Source organism: Columba livia, chromosome 4 (genome assembly GCF_036013475.1).
Source record: "Columba livia isolate bColLiv1 breed racing homer chromosome 4, bColLiv1.pat.W.v2, whole genome shotgun sequence".
In the NCBI taxonomy this organism is placed as follows: domain Eukaryota; kingdom Metazoa; phylum Chordata; class Aves; order Columbiformes; family Columbidae; genus Columba; species Columba livia.
The window spans coordinates 12,614,036-12,624,605 of NC_088605.1; the positions used below are offsets into that span (position 1 = coordinate 12,614,036).

At 42.0% G+C, this 10,570-nt stretch overlaps 1 protein-coding gene across 6 annotated transcripts in view; it reads right to left on the reverse strand.

The window, feature by feature from the left end:
* SORCS2 (sortilin related VPS10 domain containing receptor 2) overlaps nucleotides 1-10,570 on the reverse strand; it is a 558,746-nt gene that overhangs the window by 481,026 nt on the left and 67,150 nt on the right. The window lies entirely within an intron of this gene.

Sequence of the window (10,570 nt, forward strand, 5' to 3'; positions counted from 1 at the left end):
ACTAAAAGCCAGCTCTATCCTCAGCTGTTCTTTGATGTCTAAGGCCAGATGGTTTCCAAAAAAGACTTATTCAAGCCATTGTAATCCACACCAAAATGGAAGCCGGTAATGCTAATAGTGGGATAATGTGAGAGAATGTGCAGTGAGAAACGGGAAAGAAACAGCAAAGCTGATCAGAATCAGTTGCTCTGCTCCGTCTATTTGATGTACGGCTGCTGCTCAGCCACCACAAGTTCTGTTATAACATGTTCCCTTACTGTAATTCCTATCTTTTTCCCTCTTTTTTTTATTCATTTAGTCTGTGAAGGCCCAACTTAATTGTTTCTCTGCAGTAAGTACCATTTTGTCCTATTATCGCTGATGTTCTGACAACAAAAAAGAAAAAGGCATTAACTCCTGACAGCATCGCACTTACAGAGCTGGCCTCAGTATTTGTTTTCAGCTTCCCTCTTGTCCTTTCCATTTCAATTTTTCTTCTCTTGCATATTCAGCAACATGCTTTACAATGGGTTGTGTCATCCCACCCCACCTCCCCCCACTTTCTAACCAAGCTTTGACAGTGTTCATCGGTAATTCAACAGTTTGCACAAGTCCACAGCACAAGGTCAAGTCTAATTATCTTCTCCACTTTTCCCCCACTCCCTCAAGGCAATAATAGCTGCAGGGAATTAAATACAGGATCAAAAATGAGAACTCTGCTCCTTTTAATTGACCTGCATTTTCAGCAGCCCTAGAAGGGGAATGTCAGGGTCTCAGGTGCAGCAGAATAAAGATATTAGCACCCGCTGTCACATGTTAGGCATCCTTACTCCATTAATATGTTTGGAGCTCAAACATATTGCCCAGATGGTATTTTTCTAGTTTTGTAGCAGAGGTTGCAAGAAGTTTAGGTCACATACCAGGTGCAGAGTTATGCCTAAATGAGCTTTCACTTGATAAGAATTTTTCAGTCCAACTTTGTTGCAGATCCTCTGTTCCATCTTTCTCCCCATACATGCAATTCCTCATCTTCCTTGCCCATACGCTACTCCTCACACAGGCATCCAAATTACAAGGCATCCAAAGTTCACTGAGTACCTTGAAGAAGGCAGAAAGACAAAGCTAACGTTCTTCCTCTCTCATGGTTTGGATAAAGAGAAGACTACAGGAGAAACATGTACTGAGAACAAGGAAGAACAAATTAGGCAAAGGGAAGATTTTCAAGATTGTGAGTTTCCTTGTTCGCTCTGGAGGCAAGTCATGTTCTGCCAGAAGCATCCTGTCATCTGTTTCACAGTGTGAGAACTAGAACTCAGGTTTAAAGAGTAGCAGAATGCATTAAAGACAGGAAGTAGTTATATTTATTAAAAATTACCACACAAAAATCCCTAAAAAGAGCCAGAAAGCTAAAATTTAGAAAAGCATCCATCTTATGTACAACCGTGGAACAAGGTCTCTGAGACGTCTCCTCATAGATTTCAGAAAATGAGTTAAACTTACCAAATTTTCTCCAGATCTTCTGCTGCCATACTCTGCCACAGAATGCATCCTCCTCCTCAGGGAGGAGGAGCACGCACCCAGCACGCATTCTTGCCATTGTCATAACACCCAGCTCATCTCCATGAGGACCATCATAAAGCCATGACACATCACTCTTATCCTTGAAGGCTCTCCATTGTCTCTCATTCAAGGACATCTGCATAGCCTGTGTTTCCACTACTTGTCTTGTGTGCTCCAGCCTACCAATAAGGGCAACCTCAAATAGCCATTTGTCCTCTGGCACCTCAGGCTCTCCTCTCACACATGTAGCCCTAGGAACGCTGTCTCAGGAGTAGCTGAAAAGGTTCCTCTATAAAATCTATATTTTTAGAGGTTAACACTTAACTGTGGCCAGACACCATCTCCTGCGTACTGTTGCAGGGACCAATTTCTGCCTAGCCAGCTATGGGCCATATCATGGTTGCCCTCACCACTTTCCATCCCTTCATACGCTTTGAAACATCTTATTTTGATCAAAATCACAAACTCCACAGAAGATAATTCCTCATTTACCATGTGTTCGCACAGTTCTCAGAACACCATGGACTAGATCTGACTAAGAGTGCCCACTGCAACTAGAATATAAATACAACAGCAACAAGAGTTTTCAATTCCTGTTTATATTAAAGAGTACCAGAGAACACAGAATCTAATTTTAATCAGCAATTTAATATGTTTTTTTCTATTATCCTCAATTCTCATGTAACCACTCCACATGACTCTGTTCATGCCAAAGACAGAATTCCTGCTGCATTACTCTTTTCTGCTTTGGAAGGTTTGTCTCCTCTTGGTTGAGGATGAGCAGCACTCCTCTCTCTGTTCTGTAACTAAGAAGAGACCTGCCAGTGCCTTCTCTGATCTCTGGGTAGAGCCTCCAGCCAGGTGTCAGGCAGGAGAGAGCCAACACCAAAACCTCCGCTGACAGGAGCTGGCACCAAGCGCTGCAGCCGCGGGAAGGGCCCCGCAGAGGGGAGCAGGTTAGTGCTCTTCTCCCACCAACACTAACAAAACCACAGCAGAACAGAAGAGACTTTTGTTCTGTAGACGCAGACTCAGCTGCTGCCTGTATCCCCAAACTATTCATCTGCAAGACAGAGAAATCGCTGGACCGAGCCTGCCACAACCTGCACAGCCGGGAGCCGGGGAAGTGGCTGCAGAGGGAAGCCAGGACATGAGCACTGTCACCAGCAGCTGTTCCAGCAGGCTGCCTCACAACAGGCTTTGCCCAGGATGGGCTGTCGGCCCCTTGGCTCTGCAGCCCCCAGGGGACACCCAGGGCACTGGTGTGGAAGGAGTTAAGATAAGGAAAGCCATCAAAGCTACAGGGGACTCCTCCAAATTGCTTCTTGTGGGGCAAAACACAAATGTTAAAATACACATTAATTTTCTTCCCCGTAGCAGGAGCTTTGCAGATATTGACAACTCTCTCAGGATGAAGCTTACGGCAGCTGCATTAATTTGTACTATTGAGCTATAATGCTTTTAATTTATTTTCTAATTTGCTTCACATCCCCAAATTCCCTAAACTGTTTCTGTCTGTTTAATATGAAGGTTAGCCAAGGCTCCAACAGATAAATCCACCTTAAGGCTATCAGAAACCTTTTGTGAAGCAAGAGCATTCTCCTTCCAAAGAGGCCTTTCTTCTGTTCATGAAAAGACTATTAATAACACAATTATTCCCGTTGAAAGAAAAGGCCATAATTAATAGACTCAAGAGCAAAACATCCATCCTACAGGAAAAGACTTTCTGCTCCTGGAGGCAATATTTTAAATCCAGAGTATTGGTTTGGATTTAGAAGCAGCTAAAACTAGAGAATAATGGAAAAAATAGAGACCGGAAAGGAAAAAAAAAAAAGAAGTTGCAGATTCCATTAATAGCTCAGCATTGAAAGCAGAAAATGAGAGACTACGCTTCCTATTTACCAGCAGTCAACTAGAATTACCTTTCACACCACGGCTTGAGCTAAATGATCTGCAAATATATTTTACACATGTTATACCAAGGCTCGGAATTTTGTGTACATAGGTATATATTTTTTAAGTATACAGCTACTTCAGGAGAAGTATATCCCTTATTTGCAACCTCATTCTGGTAGCTGAACAAAATATTAACAAGCTTCCTATACAGGACAAGAGGAAAAAGAGCGTGGAAAAGAAGGGTGAGACAAATGAAAAGCAGAAAGCAGAGAGATACCACAATTTTTTGAAAGCTAGTGTTCTCCAAACTTTTGTAGCTATTAGCTGATCATCTCATTTGTATCAGTGATAACCTACCCAGCTGTGCTTGGGGAAGAACAGTTTGAGTCTGCTCCACACCTCGCCACCATACAAAACACAGGCTTACAGAATCTGAGCCCTGTTTCGGTTTAAAGCGAACCTAATTAAATGGGATGCATGCAGGGAGATAGAGAGACTCATTGACTAGGTAAAGAGAAGGAGCCTGGAGCAGCAGTGATAAAAGTGAAGTAGGAGGGGTGGCACCCCAACCAGCTGTAAATTCATTTCAGTTCTGTGATATTTCATCGGCATGACAGCTGCTCATCTGTGGTGGTTCTAATCAGCTGCAAATGTCTGGGGGGCTGTCGCGAGTCCATTTGTCACCACTGTCTTCTCCCGGTCCACACACAGGAGCGCCAGCATCTCTGCTTTTTTGCCATGGTAATCACAGTGCACATTTTTGTTGGCGCTTTTTGTTTCTTTTTTTCTCCAATGTTCCCTTATAGCTTTGGCACTGGAGAAAAGAGCTCTGTTTCATTTTCTCTCCTGTCATAATTTCCCATTATTATCTTACCATGTGCAGTGTTTTGCCTATCCTACTTTCCATTATTAGTGTAAGCTCATGCTAGTGAGCAGTTGAGAAGTTACCATCTCTTAATCATAACTGTGTTGCTGGAGGAGATTTAGTCAGGGCAGACAGTGATTCAGCATCTTTCTTTACCAAAACCACGCCAGGGTGTTTTGTTCCCCTCTGCCTGCGCCCCCGTGGGCTGCAGCGTGTGTCACCCAACGCTTCCCAAATTGAAACGGTGCAAAGTCACATCACAACTCACTCCTCAGAGTAAAATGCATAAACCAGGATGAAACACTTCACTTGTGCTGCAAAAATAAAGCTGCTGTTCTTGACAAGCGTGACCTTTGAGTGTACAGTCTACAGAGCACAAAAAGGGTATTTTTCCACCACCTTTGCAATAAAAGATTCCTATTATGTCCTACAGAGTATCCAAAACTAGAGCTTTTGGTGGGTAAACTGCTGTGTCAGTATTGTAAATTGTACAAAGAGACACATGCCCACACATAGACTTACACAAAAATGTACTGAATGATCCTGTAGCATTTAATCCTCTAAAATAAATTAAGTAGTTACCTATTTGATTCCCATACTGTAATCTTACCAGGTACTATACCATCAAAAATAAATCAATATAGAGCACTGCATTATTTACTTTGGTATGACAGAAACTAAGAAACAATCTGAACGGTGAGGAGAGGCCCTGGGACAAGTTTAGCTTTGAGTATAGATTTCATAAAGACTAATTATTTAATATTTATAAAGTGATTTGTGTATAAAACCCCGTAACTGTACATATTTTTTGTATTTTTCCACACCAAAAATTCAAAAAGCAGTGACAGTACTGGGTCCGTTCTTGGTTTGGTTGCATCAAAATGCATGCTTCACTTGCAAAAGCTCGTAAGACAACAGCTATCATTAAAATCTGCTTATTCTTTATAATGAAGTGTTGCTTCAGTCTTAGTGCATATCTTCTGAAGTGACAGGCTATACAGGCGTCCTTCAGGGAAAAATCTGCAGAGTATTATTATGTTTGGATAGCTAGGCTTAAGGAGAACACACTCATCAGTATAGGTTTGTTAGTTTATAAATCTGCTACCGTTTGCAACGAGGCTAAAACAGCTCCTTAGAGAAGTTCAAAAGATGTACACTGAACTCAGGGGACAGCATCTATCACAGGAAAAGGTAGGGGAAAGACATTTTGCATGAATTCAGCACACAGTCCCCACAGAATTCCCTGGCAGGAGCTATTCTGCCATCGCCCCTGGGGGCAAAACGGCAAAACGAGCCTCCCGGGCTTGTCCTGTGCATCCCTCCCGCAGACACACACCTGCCACCAACCTCACCCTGCGACAACGCTCCGTTGCTGCAACCCCAGTCTGTGGGACAAAGGCCACGAGCTGGCGTTAGGAAGAGCAGTGCAGGTTGTCCATGCCTTACATCTGGCAGTTCCATCCTTTACATTTCCAAATGCAAAGCTTTGAGCCCTCTCCCCGCAGCTCCTGGCTGGCTTCTGAGGGACACGACTTCCATGTTTTCCACATGTAAGTACATGCAAGCCAAGCTTTTTTAGGTGTTGAGCTTTCTTTCACAGGTCTTTTATTAGAAGTCTGTGAAATACTTTATCTACCACCAGGAGGAAAAGGAGGGGGGGAAAAAAAATCTGTCCCTGCTAGATAAACTCCTGCAGATTTCTCCTTTCATGGATCTTTAATGAATTTATATACATATAAATCAAGAGACTGCTGTTGTTAGCCCTGTATAAAAGAATGAGTCTCTTTCATCTCTCACCCATGGACTGGCAAGACATTCTGCTGGCACTAGTTTTCCCACTTCCAATGCGAGTGCAACCGAGTGCATTGAGGTCAGAGCTTAGCTCACCTCAGCTACATCTAAGACAAGAGCGCTCCTTCGACTAGCAAAAAGAGATGGAAAGCAGCACCCAGGAGAATGAAAAAATCTTTCATTTTATATTCTAATTTTTGGTCATTGGAAGTTGCTTCTCTATGGTGATGCTAATTTGTTTTCTAAAAATGAGACTCCCCCCTGGGATGAAAATCTCCTCAGAGGGCTCTGGCCTTTTGTTTCAAATTCCTTGTGAAATCCGCAGGGTTGAAAATGCGGCTGCCACTTAATACATTCAATTTTCCATGCATTAGGGTCAGTAATCCAGTCCCGTGCAGAGCAGGATCTCCCAGTTGGCTCCAAGCTTCCATGACGACGGTGAGCAGGGAGATAAACATGACAGAGACACACTGAGCCCCCACCGGCAGCACCTCACAAAAACACCTCCCAGCCTGCCTTTTCTTCTTTCCTTTTTTCTTTAAATAAACCATCGGTGATTACCTGGCTTGTGATTACGCTCCTATGAGAAGCCACCTGACAAACCATAATTAAAAACCATACGAAAAATCATTCTCTGCATTTTTTAACATCTGCTTACAAATCCCCTTTTAGACTTTCCTACCTATTTTGGGTGCGCAGCGTATGTAAAACCCTGCGCGCTAAGGGAGAAGCATTCCTCGCACACCGCTTTATCTTTGAAGTGCTGATAAGAGGACCTAAAAATGCTAATACATTTGGAAATTCCCCACAGAGTCATAATGAACAGATTTATATAAACCTCAGCATTCTGCCAGTGGCTCAGGTGTGAGTACTCTTCACTAAAAGCAGTTTTCTTCCTCATCTATGTTGCAAGCTTTAGACAACAAGCAAGTAGAAGAGTAACGCTTTACAAAATCTACATTTACTCTCCCTTTCTGCATGTATGTATTAAGAGATTATATGTTTAAATTCATGCAGCCCACCTGGAATTGTCCGGTTGCCATACTGCTGGGAGGGGGAGCAAAAAAGCAAGAGCTAAATCAACTTGAGCTCAGCACAGAGCAGTGGTCCAAACAAATGAAAACGTGAGAGAAAGTGGATCCAGCCTAACCTGAGGGCAGCGTGCGACTCCCCAGCAAACACAAGCAGCAGATGGCTTTTTCATCTGTCTCTCTCTTACAAAGGGTAGCAAAGTTGTCTGGCGCTTAAAGCTGCTGGGAGACAGGAACCTGGACCACTGAGGAAGATGTACAACCTTCAAAAAGGATCTTAGTCTTTACAGATTCTCCACTGCTACATCTGTAAAACTGAGAGAATGTTAACCCCCTGATCTTTATAAAGTGCTAGAAGGTTCCTCGATGTAAGGCATATATACTTAATATTTTTTTGGAGGAAATAAAGGAGAACAGGTTGAAGAAGGGCATATTGTTTTCAAGGAAACAGTACACTGGCGAGACCACACTTGGATGATAACAAAACCTTGGAAATGGCACAGCATTTTTCAGCAAGAGATGTCAAAGCACTGTGCAATGGATCTCTGCCTCTATCTTTATCTTACAAATGAGGACAAGATACAGAAAAGATTTGCCAAGGTCATCCAGTAAGTCAAAGCCAAGACTGGAGAACCAGACTCAGTTATTAGCTACCAACCATCCCAGGAGAAACAACTTTGTCTGAGAAAACAAACCTGACCTGGACTTAAGTATATTTAATTGCCTTCCTAAAATTCTGGTGTGCATAAGGCGCTATTTCAGAGTGGAGGGGAAGCTGAATTTAATATCGGAAAACAATTCTAAATGCACATGTCTCTTCTTTATCCCAAAGAATCTCCTGTTATAATTTTGAATACACCTTACCTACAACATCAAGAAAATGAGGTGGCAAAGGGAAATAGCACCATGTAACTCCTGCAAAAAATGTTTGAAAGTGATGGAAAAAATGTAGCCAAGAAGTCTAAGACAAACTTACATTATTAGAGGATTGTGTGATTTTAATAATGCTACAGCAAACATAGGAACTGTGTTATACAAACGAACGATCCATGTGCTCTGCTCCTTTCCTCCTGCACACACCAGCATTACATATTAATACATAGGCACAGTGCATAAGCTGCCAGATATAGAAGTAGTATTGATACTATGTGGGGTCTATAAGCTCAACAGACCCTAATCTATGAAATAAGTTTTACTTGCTTTATTTAATGGCACATTTCTGTGCTTATCTTGTACCACATGTTTGCTTTACTGTGTTTTGTGCCTAAATATTTCTGCCCAATCAAATTTTGTTTATATTTGCAGGTTAATTTAATTATTTTTTCGAGTAAAGGAATTGGAGAAATCAGTATTAAACATAAAATCTGGCATTTACAGGAGACTATTTTACACAAACACTGAAGCACTGAGACACTGAAAAAGGATTCTTGGTTCCATCCTCTAAGCTGGGCATCACCTCTGTAGTTAGCCTGCAATTCAACCGCCTGTCCTACAGAATTGCTTGGGTCAGTGTTGTCTAAGCTTCACTTTATTTAGGCATGCAGAACAGGGCGTAAGGATGAGAAAAATAACATTTAAACACTGAAATTTAAGTTCTGAATATGACAACTTTGTTTAATTCCTACTCATGGATGTTCCAAAGCACAATGCACTGACTATTTCTGCTACACGAGATACGGTATTTCAGTAGCAACAAGATCAAGGTGTGCTTGGCACTTGAAAATCTCCTAAATTTCTGCCCCTCTGGTGCTGGTCACTGACAGGGATTGATACAGCAAGGATCTATGTAGGATTCATCTAGGTGCATAAGATAATAGTTCCTAAAAAGGCAGAATAAACAAATCCATTTGCTTAAACTTTTCTTAATTCATTTTAGGTTTATTCTCAGATGATATAGTTATCAATGCCTGAGCAAGGAGACAGGTGCATGGACTCTGCTGACTCAGGCTTCTGTAGAGCAAAACTGCATTATCTCGACTGCATTAAGGCCTCACATAACTGCCTAAATGGCCCTGGGATTAGGTCCTATGGGAAGTGAAAACAAAAGTAAAATACTTGAGTGCAAAACTAAATCAATAATCCTGAAGCTTTTTATTCCTCTCAATCAAGAGTCAAATGAAAGACAATCAATACAATTATTGTAACTTCTCCCTGAAAATGCAACAGATAATCCATTCTGCGGAGTCAAAGGAACCCAAAGTGCAGTGTACATCAGTCCTCCTCATCATGAGAAAAGCAAAGGATGCTCAGTGCTTTTCTAGCCTATTCTGCCAAACTCACAGGAAATAGAAATAAATTCCAGATTAGCACCATTATTGTCAATGGCCCCTTTCTAAAAGAGGCTGCATTTCTCCACAGCCGTTAAATCTACATGCCAAATGGAAAAGCCCATGTGCACCAAGCTCAAAACAGATTTTTTCAGGAGTAAAACTTTCATCAATAATTATTTTATGCTGCAGGGCAAGAAATGTTCAACAACCCAATTCCTCCATTCACATTCACATTCTTCGATTTCTTCATCACCTCCCCACTTTTTTCAATTTGCACCTACAGCCACCCATGCAGAATTCCCTTCCCACAGATGGCAGGTGCACTAACAAGAACTGAGCATCTCACATTATTAGAGCTTTTTCTGCTACAGATCCTTTATAGAGACTAAATAGCCTACAAGCAATGCACAGCAATGAAATGTAAGCAGCCTTGGCAGAGAAGGGAAAAAAACAAAGCACCGAAAAAGGAACTGAAGAGGAAATCTGCGAGTTCTGAGTAGAGTCTTCAAAACTGGCGACAAGGATGGTGGCTTTGGAGTGGGGATGCCTCTTTTTTGGAGGCAGTTTTCAAAGCGGTAGTTTCCCAAGTATGAAGAACACACATACTCCCCCTGCAAAGATCTCTCCTGCCGGTCCCAGCCCAACGGGAGAACAATTCTTCTGACAGGTTGCCCCAGTATTTTGTGCATCGGTCCTCCTGCATTACCTTGGAAATGTCTTTCTGTTTGCATCCAACATTACTGGTGTTGTTATGGCCCCTCTGTGGTTTCTTTTTGGCTCTATCAATAGGAAGATCTCCCAAAAGCATTTTCCAAAGGACTCTCTGGAGAGCACTCCATCCCAATGGGAAATGATCCCATTCAGAACAGTTCACTAGAAGTTGTACAGAAGAAGTTTTATTTAAAACTTAAATCCCTGAAAGCAACAAGGAAAATGCAAACCTTCCTGGCAGAACATTTAATTCTTCATTCAGTTACGCACTAATACTCATTATTCTCATCTTTTTTGTCAATTATTGCTCTCAATCATTCACAATTCTGTGTATTAATACAATGGAGAAAACATTTATCTGGTACATACTGGTCCCACAGTCAAATCTGCATCTCTTCCTGCAGAGAAAAGTCCCATCAGAGTTCCAGACCCGAGCGGACGGAGGAAGAAATGCAGCCGACTCAATG